Genomic DNA, 15,023 nt, shown 5'->3' on the forward strand with positions numbered 1-15,023 from the left:
AATATAATCTTTTTTTTTTGTAGAAACGATAATCGTGTTCCCCTTATCGGCCTTAGTTATTAGGGCTTCATTATTTCTTAGTTTTTCATTAATGTTTTTAATATTGCACATATCTTTCGTGAACGTATTACTACCTAGACACTCTTTTTGTATTATTTTACAAGCATCGTAAGCAAGCCTCGTTTGGATACTTTCATCTACTTTACCGCTATCAAGGCCAACCTTAAGATCCACTACCAACTTCCAAAGATTTTGAGGGGTCAAACTAGGTTCTATATTATATTTGAAGCCTTTACTTAACAATTTATTTTCGTCGTCTGTGAAAATGATATCTGTTTTATTTACAACATGTTGATGAAACACAGACTGGGCAGCCTCCCTTTTGCGCGCATTTTGACATACACCGGAATTAACTCGACTAATTAATTTCTTTAACTTTTTGTCATGTCATTGAGCAATTTCCATTGAACGATTATCTAACCATAAGTTGACATGTAACCAGAATCGAACTATCAGAAAATTTTAGTTTTATCTAAAGGTTTTAGACAAAAATAATTGGAGGTCATATGTTTCAGCGTTGAGCTTATCTTTTTTCGTGTGAAGTTCTGCCATTCTTTCAAGTAATATTTGCTGTATCAATTTCCGTTTAAGACTAGGCGACTTATTGCACATTTCACTGTTTAAAAAACCTTTGACAAATTCCAGGATTACGTTGCAAAATTTACATTGTTTAATAAAAGTGATTGCCATACCTGTTTTGCAGATCTTATGCATAACATCTACATACTTAATAGCTGCTTTCTGGGCCTTGGCTGGCACGAATTTCATAATTTTTAACATTATTCTCTCTATCTGCTGTCTTTTCTCTTGCTTCATTCGACATAACTAAACAATCTCTTCTATAATAGGGGTCACACAGTATAATAAATTAGGTGAAATTCACAGACTGCTTTTTAGACCTATCATGAGTATGTATTCTTAGAGCAACCAACATCTAACTTTCTAAGTATAGCTAGATGAACTCCTTAGAACTACTTGACTAACACAAAATTATAAATTGTTTGGATGAGTGAAATCTGGTATGAATATTCATGCGAATGTTCAAAGGGAAAAATGGAATGAGAGTTTAATGTGAATTATAAAGAAAGTAGTACTATATTTTGCACCAAAAGGCAGCCTTTACCAAACTGCAGCCTATCCCTATGCAAAATCTCATTCAAGAATGTTACTTTCCATGAAGAGGACATATTAACTTGCAGCCAGGCACAATTAAGACACTTACACAAAGCTTTCAGCCACAGCCTTCATCAGCAAAATGAAAACAGAGAAACATACACCGTTCATACACACAAGCAAACACATCTCATGCACACATGTCTGCCAACTCCAGCAGCTCAAGCCAGACTTGAATTATAACATGGGATGGCCACAGCAATCTGGAGGGGTTGGGGAACAGAAAGGGATAGTAGTGTACAGTTGGGGGGGGGGGGGATGGAATAGAGGAACACTGCCTGGTAGAGTGTGCAGGGACTAGAATGTCAACAGGTGCAGTGTCAGGGTGTGCAGGGACTACAATATCAACAGGTGCAGTGTCAAGGAGAGGAGCAAGGAAAGATGAATGGGTATGTTGGCAGAGGGCAGCAAACAAAGAGGCTGGGAGACAAGAATGAAGAGGGGACGATAGGACAGATTGGGTGGAAACTATTGAATGTAGGGTGTGGAGACAGTATGTTACTGTAGGTTGAGGCTGGGATAATTATGGAAACAGAAAATGTGCTGTAGGAAAACTCCCATTTGCACAGTTCAAAAAAGCTGGTGGTGGAGAGGAGGATCTAGATGGCTTGGGTAGTGATGCAGCCATTGAAATCAAGCACGCTATGCTCAGCTGCATGTTGTGCCACAGGCTGGTCTACTTTGCTCTTGGCCACAGTTTGATGGTGACTGTACATCCTAGTGGACAGCTGGTTGGTAGTCATATTGGTATGACTACTTCTGTTGCAGTTTATGTCAAACATTTTGCTGAAATGCCATGATCTCATATGAATTTTTGTCATGTTGTACAACAGCTGACTACTGAAGGAAATGTGATGCCTAAAAATATTGTAGAGCAACCATGACAGGGAACAGCAATAATGAAATTTAGTACTAGCTCCAGTAGCTCATAATGCACATGTAGGTACCCAAGGAATATCTCACCAGTCAAGAATTGCCCACTCAAGTGTTTGGGTGAACCTAAAATGTCACATGCCTACCATATTTCCATGCATCGAATGCTTCTTGGGAATGATTCTCAGAACTGAATTCGGTTTTGTGATTGGGCACTCATGCAATTACAAAGAGTCTCATGATTGTTTTGTCAAGTAATCTTTTCCAGCAAGTCAACTTTTACAAACCATGGCAACATTAATCATCACAACTTCCATTATTGGTGGGTGGAAAACCCATAGTGGATACATGAAGTTGATCATCAGTGTCCTTGGTCTGTTAAAATTTGATGCAGTATCAGTATCATAGGCGACAAACTAATCAGCCACTTATTTTGTTAGAGTACTTTCACTCCAAGTTTAAACGCAGCCAAAACCTCTCAGACAAACAGAAGCTAAGCGATGTCAAAGTTAGCGTAAGGAGGGCTATGCGAGAAGCGTTCAGTGAATTCGAAAGTAAAATTCTATGTACAGACTTGACAGAAAATCCTAGGAAGTTCTGGTCTTACGTTAAATCAGTAAGTGGCTCGAAACAGCATATCCAGACACTCCGGGATGATGATGGCATTGAAACAGAGGATGACACGCATAAAGCTGAAATACTAAACACCTTTTTCCAAAGCTGTTTCTCAGAGGAAGACCGCACTGCAGTTCCTTCTCTAAATCCTCGCACAAACGAAAAAATGGCTGACATCGAAATAAGTGTCCAAGGAATAGAAAAGCAACTGGAATCACTCAACAGAGGAAAGTCCACTGGACCTGACGGGATACCAATTCGATTCTACACAGAGTACGCAAAAGAACTTGCCCCCCTTCTAACAGCCGTGTACCGCAAGTCTCTAGAGGAACGGAGGGTTCCAAATGATTGGAAAAGAGCACAGGTAGTCCCAGTCTTCAAGAAGGGTCGTCGAGCAGATGCGCAAAACTATAGACCTATATCTCTGACGTCGATCTGTTGTAGAATTTTAGAACATGTTTTTTGCTCGAGTATCATGTCGTTTTTGGAAACCCAGAATCTACTATGTAGGAATCAACATGGATTCCGGAAACAGCGATCGTGTGAGACCCAACTCGCGTTATTTGTTCATGAGACCCAGAAAATATTAGATACAGGCTCCCAGGTAGATGCTATTTTTCTTGACTTCTGGAAGGCGTTCGATACAGTTCCGCACTGTCGCCTGATAAACAAAGTAAGAGCCTACGGAATATCAGACCAGCTGTGTGGCTAGATTGAAGAGTTTTTAGCAAACAGAACACAGCATGTTGTTATCAATGGAGAGACGTCTACAGACGTTAAGGTAACCTCTGGCGTGCCACAGGGGAGTGTTATGGGACCATTGCTTTTCACAATATATATAAATGACCTAGTAGATAGTGTCGGAAGTTCCATGCGGCTTTTCGCGGATGATGCTGTAGTATACAGAGAAGTTGCAGCATTAGAAAATTGTAGCGAAATGCAGGAAGATCTGCAGCGGATAGGCACTTGGTGCAGGGAGTGGCAACTGTCCCTTAACATAGACAAATGTAATGTATTGCGAATACATAGAAAGAAGGATCCTTTATTGTATGATTATATGATAGTGGAACAAACACTGGTAGCAGTTACTTCTGTAAAATATCTGGGAGTAAGCATGCGGAACGATTTGAAGTGGAATGATCATATAAAATTAATTGTTGGTAAGGCGGGTACCAGGTTGAGATTCATTGGGAGAGTGCTTAGAAAATGTAGTCCAGCAACAAAGGAGGTGGCTTACAAAACACTCATTCGACCTATACTTGAGTATTGCTCATCAGTGTGGGATCCGTACCAGATCGGGTTGACGGAGGAGATAGAGAAGATCCAAAGAAGAGCGGCGCGTTTCGTCACAGGGTTATTTGGTAACCGTGATAGCGTTACGGAGATGTTTAATAAACTCAAGTGGCAGACTCTGCAAGAGAGGCACTCTGCATCGCGGTGTAGCTTGCTCGCCAGGTTTCGAGAGGGTGCGTTTCTGGATGAGGTATCAAGTATATTGCTTCCCCCTACTTATACCTCCCAAGGAGATCACGAATGTAAAATTAGAGAGATTAGAGCGCGCATGGAGGCTTTCAGACAGTCGTTCTTCCCGCGAACCATACGCGACTGGAACAGGAAAGGGAGGTAATGACAGTGGCACGTAAGGTGCCCTCCGCCACACACCGTTGGGTGGCTTGCGGAGTATGGATGTAGATGTAGATGTAGGGCCGGACGGAGTGTCCGTGCGGTTCTAGGCGCTACCAGTCTTGAACCGAGCGACCACTATGGTCGCAGGTTCGAATCCTGCCAAGGGCATGGATGTGTGTGATGTCCTTAGCTTAGTTAGGTTTAAGTAGTTCTAAGTTCTAGGTGACTGATGACCTCAGAAGTTAAGTCGCATAGTGCTCAGAGCCATTTGAACCAGTACTTTGAGCAGAGAAAATTTTCGTCAGTTATCACAAGATGAGCTACTGATTGTGTTGGAAGATGTATCCCTCATAGTGTGACAGAACATATGGTTTTGGAGACAAGAACAATCTTTAAGTCACAATTTCAATTGTTACTGAATCAATAGAGGTGGTCTGTAAAGCTGCCTGCCAGATCACCTGACCTTACGTCAGTGGATTTTTTCCTGTAGTGTTATCTTAAGGCAAAGTGCATACAGAAGTATTAAAGGTGCAAACAATGTTGACACTTGGCACAGTGTTTGATGGGAGTGGCCGTGTATGGGAAATTCCTTTATGGTCACTCCCAGCAGCCACCGCGCCGAATGTCAACTTTGTTTGTGGATACAATACAACTACATGACAGAACATGAGAGAATGTATCAGAAATGTAAACACAAAAATTACACCAGATATGTCCATAAGTTGTGTACATGAATCTGAAGCATGAATTAACAAATTTATTGAACTGGAAGATCGTCAGTTTGAGCATTTGTTGTGATTTACAGTAATGGTCGGAGGCATGGAACTCACCAAAATCAGGCACCCCACTGTTGAGAGGCAAGGGGACTCACTGAAATCAAACACCATAATGGGAACAGAAAACTATTGTGTCAGCATCGTTGTTCCTGGGTCACACTAAAAGTAGTTTACTAACCAGACATTTAAATGTCTAACTGTAAAAGTTTTACTGTACAATCAAATTTTGAAATAAAATATCACCCACTTAGAACAAAAACGTTTCAATTTTATTGCAAATGTTGTATAGTATCAAATGTGTTGGTTTGTAATTGCAGTAACAGAAAAAACTGAACATTTCAACTGCAGTGCCATCTACCATGAATTGAAAAAAAATGTTTAGGTTAAAACACGTAGTTTTTGGCATAGACTCTGAACTTGCACTAAAATGGGGTTCCAATTTGAAAATAAAAAATTGACTCACCGCATGGAGGAGGGGGTTGGATTGGGGGGGGGGGGGATTTCTTACACAAATAGATGTCCTGTCTGAAAATATTGACTTCTCACCTAGAACAGTTTTTGTACAATGTATGTTTTTTGATTTATTTAGTTGTTCCAAGTTAAAACAAACATCCTGTACACATCAGTTCACTGGCATCATACACAGTTCTTTAACCTATTCATAGGTAATATGCTCAACCAGTCTCTCATGCTAAAATCACTGGGAAAGATACTCCACCAGTCTGTTATATACTAATACAACCACAATATGAAAATTTGGATGATACAATGCTATTCACTTTCATGCTCCAACATAGTACATTGATAGTGTATCTTTATGTTTTCCATGTGATGAAGTCCAAAATATTTTTCACCATTAACCTTCTCCTACTCGACATTATTTGGATGTGCTGCTTTTTGAATCATAAATGGTCCCAAGTAATAATGCTGAAGTATCTTGATTTCATTCTTTGTCCTCAAAGATTTGAAAAGTGATTAAATCAGCACAAAATCTTCAACTTTATGTACCATGAATTTCATTAAAATGTGATGTTTAAATTTTCTAGCTGGTTCCGTCTTCTCCAACTACTGTAATGCTGCTTTCTGTCATTTCTGGGCAGTCGGCTTGTTTCACAGCAGAAAGTCACTGATTTTGTCGGGAATATTATCAGACATTTTACTACCTTCATGAGATAAACAATTCATTACTTATGTCTCATCCTGCAGTATGTTCAGAATCTCAGAATGATCTTCCTATCTCTCATATGATACAATTAGCAGGATTAGACAGTGGGTTATAGAAACAGCAATGTGATTTATCTTCTCTTCTTCTACAAATGAATTCCACGTGCTAGAGTGAAATTGCTGTTTGTTATCTGACAAGATATCTGGGGCCAAACAGTATTCTCAAAATAATCTCGTGTACTTGTTTAATAAAGCTCTTACTGTATGTTTTTCTCAGTGGAAAGAAGAAACACCTTTTGGAAGTAATTCCACTTCTACTGATGTCTGTGAGAAATTTCCATGAGATTTAGGGTGTAGGCCAAAAATATACAAAGCAATGATTTTGCCTACTGTTTGTAGGAAAAAATACACATTAATCCTTTATGTTGTGTTGTAGATACCTCGGTACACTGACATAAATTACATCACCCCCAAGACATGTTATCAAAGATCACTTGGCCTTCTGCCTACACTACACTTGTCCATCCTCTTTCAGAGTACTGCTGTGTGATGTCGGATTCTTACCAGATAGGATTAATGGAGTACATTGTGAAAGTTCAAAGAAGGGCAGCATGTTTTGTATTACTGAGAAATAGTGGAGAGAATATCACAGACGTGATGCAGGATTTGTGGTGGAAATCATTAAAACAAAGGTTTTTTTGTTGCAGTGAAGTCTTCTCATGAAATTTCATTCACCAACTTTCTCCCCTAAATGTGAAAATATTTTGTTGACGCCAACATACGTAGGTAGATACAATTATCATAACAAAATAAGGGAAATTGGAGCTTGCACAGAAAGATATAGGTGTTTTTTTTATCTGCACACTATTCGAGAGTGGAATAATGGAGAATTAGTCTGAAGGTGGTTCAATGAAGTGTGATTTGCAAAGTAGCCATGTAGATGTAGATGTTATTGTAAATATATCCTTAGTCCAAAATATGCAGAAATGGGGTGTAATGTTTAATCAGATTGTCAGTATTACGTTTTAATGTGTGATGTCTCAATGATTCTGAGTTTATCTGTTGTCTGGTAACTGCACCAAATGAATGTTGGAATGTTGACAAATTCCAAAGGTAGCCTTGTGGTAGAAACATTTTCTGATGGTAAAGCACCTCATACTTACACATATGCCATAACTGAACCAAAGAGCTATATTGAAAATAGCTCTCAGGATATTGATTACTAATTTTTCAGTTTTTTAAATTTGGATGTGTAATATCCATTCATGAAATTCTTTATTAATGATTTATGGATGAACCATTGCTAACTGTCATAACTGATTGTTTAAAATAGTTGTTTTATCACAATATTTAAGTATGGAAGCCTTGAAGCACCATAATATTTATCTTTTGTTACAGGTCCAACTGTGCAACATGAGCTGAGTGGTTCATTAAATCCTATAAAAACTCTCTTCCCAAAAGTACTTAATGTCAACACAGGAGAAATGTGGACTGTTTTGTATGGTGAACATAAGGAAGAAAGTGGAGGCCTTTTGCTATAATGTGGACAATAACACACACTGCGGCACCAAGCAGCTCTCTCTCACTTAATGAACTATCAAGTGCACAAGTTACTCTTGCACTAAAATTAAAAAATGCACAAACCACCAACAAGTGTTGTGCACAAAATATATTTTACATAATTGTATGTATGTGTGTGTGTATATAAATATATTCATATGAGTAATGTGGACCAAACAACAATATATTTCTAACATTAGATGTTATTTTTAGAGTTCAAAAGCTGTCAACACTAAACACAAAATATTTAGCTCAGAGTAACCAGCAAATGTGTTTTTGAAATACATTTAACCGTGTTAACTCTGTAAGATGATGACATGAATATATTCAAGCTTTTATATCAATATTTATTTTGATAACTGCCTTAACTGTGTTTAGATTTCTTTTGTTGAAGGAAAAGGAATATGTGTCCTGAGAAAATAAACAGCTCTGTTGATAACCATAGCATAACATGTCTAGCAGTTTCACAGCGGATAAATATTTTATTAACTGAAAATGTTAGAGAAAAGGTTGATTCACAGCCTGTGCTGGCTTAACATGGAATAATTTTATCAGTGGTAGCCGAATACTACAATATCATTAAATGTGGATCCTCATTTTATCATAATCAATACACCTGATTGATTTAGTCTTTGGTGCTGGATAAAAGTGACACATCAACAGTTCTTTCAGAATTCACCTTAGTGAACGTAAAACTATATTTTTTGTTTAATTTCTCATTTATTGTGAACTTAAAGTACATTTGGCATCTGTACCTACTAATAACTAAGCTTCATGTTTTGAATGTCTTTCTGCATGGAAAGAACACCAGAATGTGTAGCACTCATTCAGAACATTGTTACTATATAGGCTAACAACAAACAATGTATTAACCCACTGTAAATCAACAGTCATGCAGTTATTATGGCAATGTTATTGTGAGCACTCTACTGCTGTCACCTTACAGCATAAGCAGCAGCCCATACAGAAAGTGACATTAGTTTCCACATTTGTTATGAAAAGTAAGTGTTTTCTGGGTGCTGGAGTTGTTACAAGAGAGATCATAAGAAGGCCATACAGGTGACACTCTAGTTAAAGGCACTGAATTCACATTTGGAAGAAATGAGATTCAGATTTCCATCTACTTATTCAGAGTTAGGTTTCTCCATCGCTTCAGGTAAGTGATTAAAGGGTTTATTTGAAAATATTAAATCAGTTTGCTGTTCTCTGTCAGATTATAAGCCATCTTTAATGGCTTCATCCTTAAAAAGACATGAAACACATGTCTTCCTTTATCTTCCAGGGAATTCTAAATGAAACAAATAATTGTAGAAGGTAGCAGAAAAACTGAAAATTGCAAACACAGAGTGAAAGAAATAGATATCAAAAAAGGATTTAGTGGCAAGGTGAAGGAGGCTAATTTAAAGAGGAGGACATTGGAGAAGCTGCTACAGTGCTTCAGTTCTCAGCCAATGTCTGCATTCCATTGTCACCACAATCTATTCAAATACAACGTTTATTCGTACTGATGTTTGTATAAGTAATCTGATTTACATTTTTACCATCCACATAGAACTTCTTCTTCCATAATTCTCCTGTCCCTGCGTTCATTCCAAGTACAAATGCTTCTTAATGCCTAAAATATCCTTCACTATTTTGTGAGATTTAAGCTTCATAAGCATACTGTATACAGCAACTGACCCAGTTCTTCCACTTCTTACTACTGTCTTCATTCACTCAGCAGACTGAATATGTGACTGTGGCAACATTTGGTTTTCTTCACAGTACAAAAAATTCTATTAATTTTTTAGTATCTGCATATAAAACACTGGAAGCTCAAATTCATCAAAGAAAATAGCCTCAAATTTCTAAAGCTACTAGCTGAAGATTTTAAATTGCACAAAATATAATTTAATACCAAAGTTTCTTTGGATTTTAGTCTGCATACCTGGCAATATTTTTCTCACATTTTGTGAATTTATTTTGTTTCTGTAATCACTCCAAATCCACAAAATATATGTTGTTTTCCATTACAAAAAGTGTCTTTGAAGGGCAATGAATTCATCTGTGTTAGCATTTTGCTCATTTTGTACCAGTTTGGATGAACAGTGATACTTCTGTCAATTATACCTTGTCACTAAAGTACAACCTGCCTTTAAATAATTCCACATTATGGTCAGACTAATTATGTGTTAATGATGGTTCAACCTTATAACATTATTGTATTCAGCAAAATGCCCTGCCACCGATCTATGATGTAAGTAGATAGAATGTCTACTGACTTTTTAATCAAGAGATTCTTGTCAAGGACAGAGAATGACAGCAGGCTATAGCATCAGAGTTAGACATAACTGCACATGAAAAAACTAATTAAATAATTATCCTACATGACTGATGCACCACAGTGTGAAGTAATTTTTTATATGGGTGCTTCAAATAAAAGGGTAAAGGTTCCTTAAATTGTACAGAAAAAAAAAATAGGACCAGAATATTCTTTTTATGTGGGTACAAGTCCACAGCTGCTGAAAACTTTTTTCAAAGGGCATCATTTTCATGTGTATGTGTTGCACTTTTTCAATTTTAAATATGGACTTCATATAATGAAGAGTCATGGAAAACTCTTATTAAGTATGCCATCACCTTGTGCTTCCCCCCTCACCCCCCACCATCATTGATGTGTGGAATTTAATGTGCTGCAAGCATAACAATTTTTATTGTGATGTAGCTTGATAATTCTAAAGCGTGTGAAATTAATAAATGGTAAATAATAAAATAAAGTGTTTATTTCAAAATAAAAGTTCAGCTTGTACAGGAAAATGACTTCCTTCAACTCGATACAGGTAACAGAATGCATTTGTTTATCAAACTGATGTAAGCTTCAGCATTTCTTTTCTGTGGCAGTTACTTGGTATGTTCTCTGCTACAGTTTTTTCTGCTATTATCAAAACATTTAAACATCGCTAAGCAAGGCTGTGACTGGCAATCTCAAGACGTTATTAAATTAAATGAATTTGTATCATTTCCAAGATGAACTATCACAACAAACTTTCTTATTTCATATAAAAATCTTTATAAGAATATCAGAATCACAGATTCCATTAATGTGGTTTACTTTGACAATATATTTTTTTGATAAATTTATCCCAAGAAGATAAACATTGATGGCAGTAGAGTTCTTGCTGACACGGTCCCAGATTTACGCAGCTGTTATAACTTGTCTGTTATCTGGTAACATTTGTAGCATAGCTCATGAACAAAATTTAAAACTCCACTTCTTGTTATCAACAAGAAAGAAATGAGTAATACAAAAGATATGAAAAATACCTGGGGGCGTCTAGCACACTGGTCTAATAGCTTATCCTCCAATGAAATATCCATATTGTCGAGTGGTCTCATCTCACATGGATACCTAAAGGCACTGTATGTGTACACTGTAGGGAAAAATCTAGCTAGATACTGTCATCTACACCTAGAGCAATCTAGCTGTGGTATAAACAGAGAAATTTCCTCTAACCTGAGCACCAGTAGACACAGCTTAGAAAACGCCTAGATAAATAACTGCATAACTTATGTACTTTAGAGATTGTCTGGACATATCTGCATAGACTGAAATAGAGCTGGACTCTCTGTATGGTCACCATGCAATAATAGTTACAATATGTCACTTGTACTTTTGAGAAACATTTTTTTAAGGAGAAAGGCAGATGTAATTCAAAAGGAAGAAAAGTCCATGGGAAAAAATATAGAGGACCAAAAATAGGAGAAGAAGGAAGACACATATTTTTTCTAAGGAAATAAGAAATGCAGGTGTGAACCCTTAAATGGATTTTGTAGGAAGGTCTCATTATGTTAGTCATTGTTTACTTGAGTTAATTACCAAAAATGACAGTGAAACTGAAAATAAAAAACTAATTGAGGCATTGTTCCAATGCTCTATGAACCACTCTTCTCTTGCTTCAAATTTCTGACTTCCAAAGTCATTATTACAAATTCTGCAGTTTCCTGACTACTTCCCCTACTTCTCTCTGCAATAGTGTCAAATACTTAACCTTTTTTGAATCATCATATTCTCATGCCATAGTTCTTGATCCATAAAACTGCAGTAATTCAGCTGTAACCTAGCTTTGTGTTCTGCTAACATTTTGGCTCACTCCAAAGATGGCTGAACAGTTTATGACCAAAGTTTTAACAGATCACAAAGTTTGATTACAGATGAAATCCATAAAATTTATGGATCACTTTAGCCTTTTCATTCCTTGTCTCTATGCAGTGACATACTTCACAACTCAGTATGCAACTTAACAAGTCCAGTCAAATGATATGTTTCTTGTTGTCCCAGGCAAAACTCAGCATGCCATTTTCAAATCTACAAAATATGTATATCTGTAAAACATTCATAGAGGGATTGTAGAACATGAGGTCTGTCTTACCTGACAACTAGACAGACAGCTCTCAGTAGAAAGTGGAAATCTAAGGATTCAAATTATCTCTGCTAAAGAGTTCTTAATGGCATCTGGACTTTTAGACACCTCAGAGAGAGCTCTAGATCCCAGAAAAATCTACAGTGTATGTCTACCGCAAACAGTCTACTCATATAATCACAGCTGACAAAGCTTCTCCTACTATGGATTTTCTGTGCCAGAATTTAGGCAAAAGGACTCTGTCAGCTTTCTGGCATGTTTGCTTAACTGTGTACATTAAAAAAACCATTGCCATAGCACACATAGATTTGCATAAAACTAAAAAAAAACTATGAATTCCGTAAGCAATTTCCCAAACTACACACTATATTCCACTCATCTTTCAGTTCTTGCTAACTGGTTCATTCCACTGTTGTATTGACTTCATGAAACTAACAAATCTAACCATCAGTGTTTTTGAATCATTACTGGTTTCATCCTCCATACAATATCTATCCAAGTCATTATTCATTAACACCAGCAATGTATTGTCATGAACTGTCTATTGCACAGTGCCTGTGCCACCGTAACTGATTATGTTGTTCATCACTATTGAAACCACCTCCCCCTCTACAAATAACTTGATATATATGATTACCAAGCATCTTATTTCCCTGCTCTCAAAGGATAACTTGTTCAAGATTATTTCTTATGATGTTACCAGTCATATTTACATGTAGTTTTACATTCATTTATAGCTAATGTGGGAATAAACATTTTGTGAAGTCCATTAATGATTTACAATATTCAGTAAATTAAATGTAGTTTGTTGTTCCAGTTATTATTTGCAATTAAAGTAGTTTGATAAATTTGGGAATTGTCTTTCTTCTTGCTCTTCATCAGCACTTCATCCCTCCATAACAATATTCTTATTTTACTGTATTTTTAAGCTGTACATGAATGTATTATTTATTTTCCTCGAAGAAATTCAAATTATCATAGATTCAAAATCAGCCAAGATGACACGACATAGCATGACAGTTAAAGAGATGTTAAAGAATAATGAAAGCAAGGAAAAAAGCACTTTGCAATTGCAGCTTGATAATGAATTACACTGAGTGACTGAAAGTCAAACTACACCTAACTTGTTGTACACCAGTAGCTTTCACTTTCAGAGGCCACATTTACAGAGGTACCAGAGATTCTTCCCTGAGAACCGTTATGGACCCTCCACATACTAATATGTTCATGAGTTATGAGGAAATATGTTTCTGTGAGTCTCCTGATCTGTCTCAGATTGCTTGATGAAATCTTTCTTTTGTAATTTCTTGGAACTGGGGTCTACAACAAGTCTTTTTGTTTATTAAGCTGTACAATACAAGACAAAAGTCTGTAGTCTAACATTAGACAGTATTGATTGTTGTCTAGTAAATATTGGTAAATACACCCTAACAAAGGAAAAATAATGTCACTTTAATTTTTTTTTCCATGAGTGTGGATCCTAAGTGATATTTTTCTTTTTCCTACTGTGGTACACATGCCATCATTATAGACATTTATCTACAACTGATAGTGGCCATCACCACATAGATTTTCACACTGAAGTTATTAATAACCAATAATGTATACAGTTGGTAACTGTCACATTTTCCTTAACTTGCAACAGCTACTCTGACTGCATTATTTTCTTACAGTTACTTACCATGGTTTTGCCCAAACTTTATCAAAATTCATTAGAATGCTACAGAAACCTTATCCCTCATCACTGCTACTTTCCCAAACTACTTTACAGCTACCCATATGATCAGAACTGACCTTCCCCCCCCCCCCCCTCCCAGGAAGTATGTCCTGAGACAGATGCACAGCAGCCACTCACTATCTTTTTAGCTTTCATAATGTTTTTGTGAGCCTCCAGCCCCCTCCTCTCCTCTCTCCCCACTCTTTCCCACTCTTACATCTCTTATTGGCTCTTACCTTTGTGATAGTTGTATTTCTAAAATGTAACCTAAAAATGAAATCATCTCTATCTGATATTCAGCTTCCTATGTTATCACGCAGCTGTTCATTAGACTGAATGAGACTAATGATTACACTGGTGACATATGTACCCTGTTGCAGAACATACTTTGCAACATAACATTACAGACGTAACTGCTTGTTTCACTACCTCCCTTGGTATTTGCTCTAACGACCAGCACTTAAAATTTCAATGAGTACCACATCCCTCTGCATTCCACCTTTCCTTCATTTCCCATAATCCTGGAAACCATCTTCTTTTTCTGCTTATTCTTTGTCTGTCTCTAGATGTCAGCTCCAGTTTGGCAAAGCAAATGTTCAATTTATTTATGTAACTTCTTAAGATCTGAATGCTAGTATCATTCCATACATTATTCTTATTATCTTCTCATCTCAGGTCTAGCAAGCTTTTTCCCCTATTCTCGTATTCTGAATGATTTTTTTTCTATGTATGCTGTTCTTTTTATAGTTAGAAAAATATTAATAACTACAGTCAGAGAATTAGATCATTTGATGAATATTGCTGCATGGAATAAGAGCCCATGCTTATGAAATAGCACCTTCCTCATTATTATATTTCTGTCTGACTACCTCTATGTGTGTATGTCTTATTGTAACTGAGCTTAATTTTTGTGGTTAAATATTCTCTCTCGTTTCCTTCTATGATTTCTGTATAGTATTTTTTTTACACATTTCACATGAAAATACTTTTCATATTTCTACCTGTACACACATATTGTGTAAACAGCTATGAAGTACAAGGCAGATGGTACACATTATG

At 36.8% G+C, this 15,023-nt stretch overlaps 1 protein-coding gene across 1 annotated transcript in view; it reads left to right on the forward strand.

Annotated features, from left to right (window-relative positions):
• The window catches only part of LOC126259187 (uncharacterized), a 1,151,483-nt gene extending 1,143,346 nt beyond the window's left edge, over positions 1-8,137 (forward strand). Inside the window, exon 7 of the mRNA XM_049955770.1 lies at positions 7,686-8,137. The gene's annotated coding sequence lies outside the window, so the exon portion shown is untranslated. The remainder of the gene's footprint in view (positions 1-7,685) is intronic.
• Positions 8,138-15,023: the final 6,886 nt, after the last annotated feature.

This window comes from Schistocerca nitens, chromosome 5 (genome assembly GCF_023898315.1).
Source record: "Schistocerca nitens isolate TAMUIC-IGC-003100 chromosome 5, iqSchNite1.1, whole genome shotgun sequence".
Lineage (NCBI taxonomy): Eukaryota > Metazoa > Arthropoda > Insecta > Orthoptera > Acrididae > Schistocerca > Schistocerca nitens.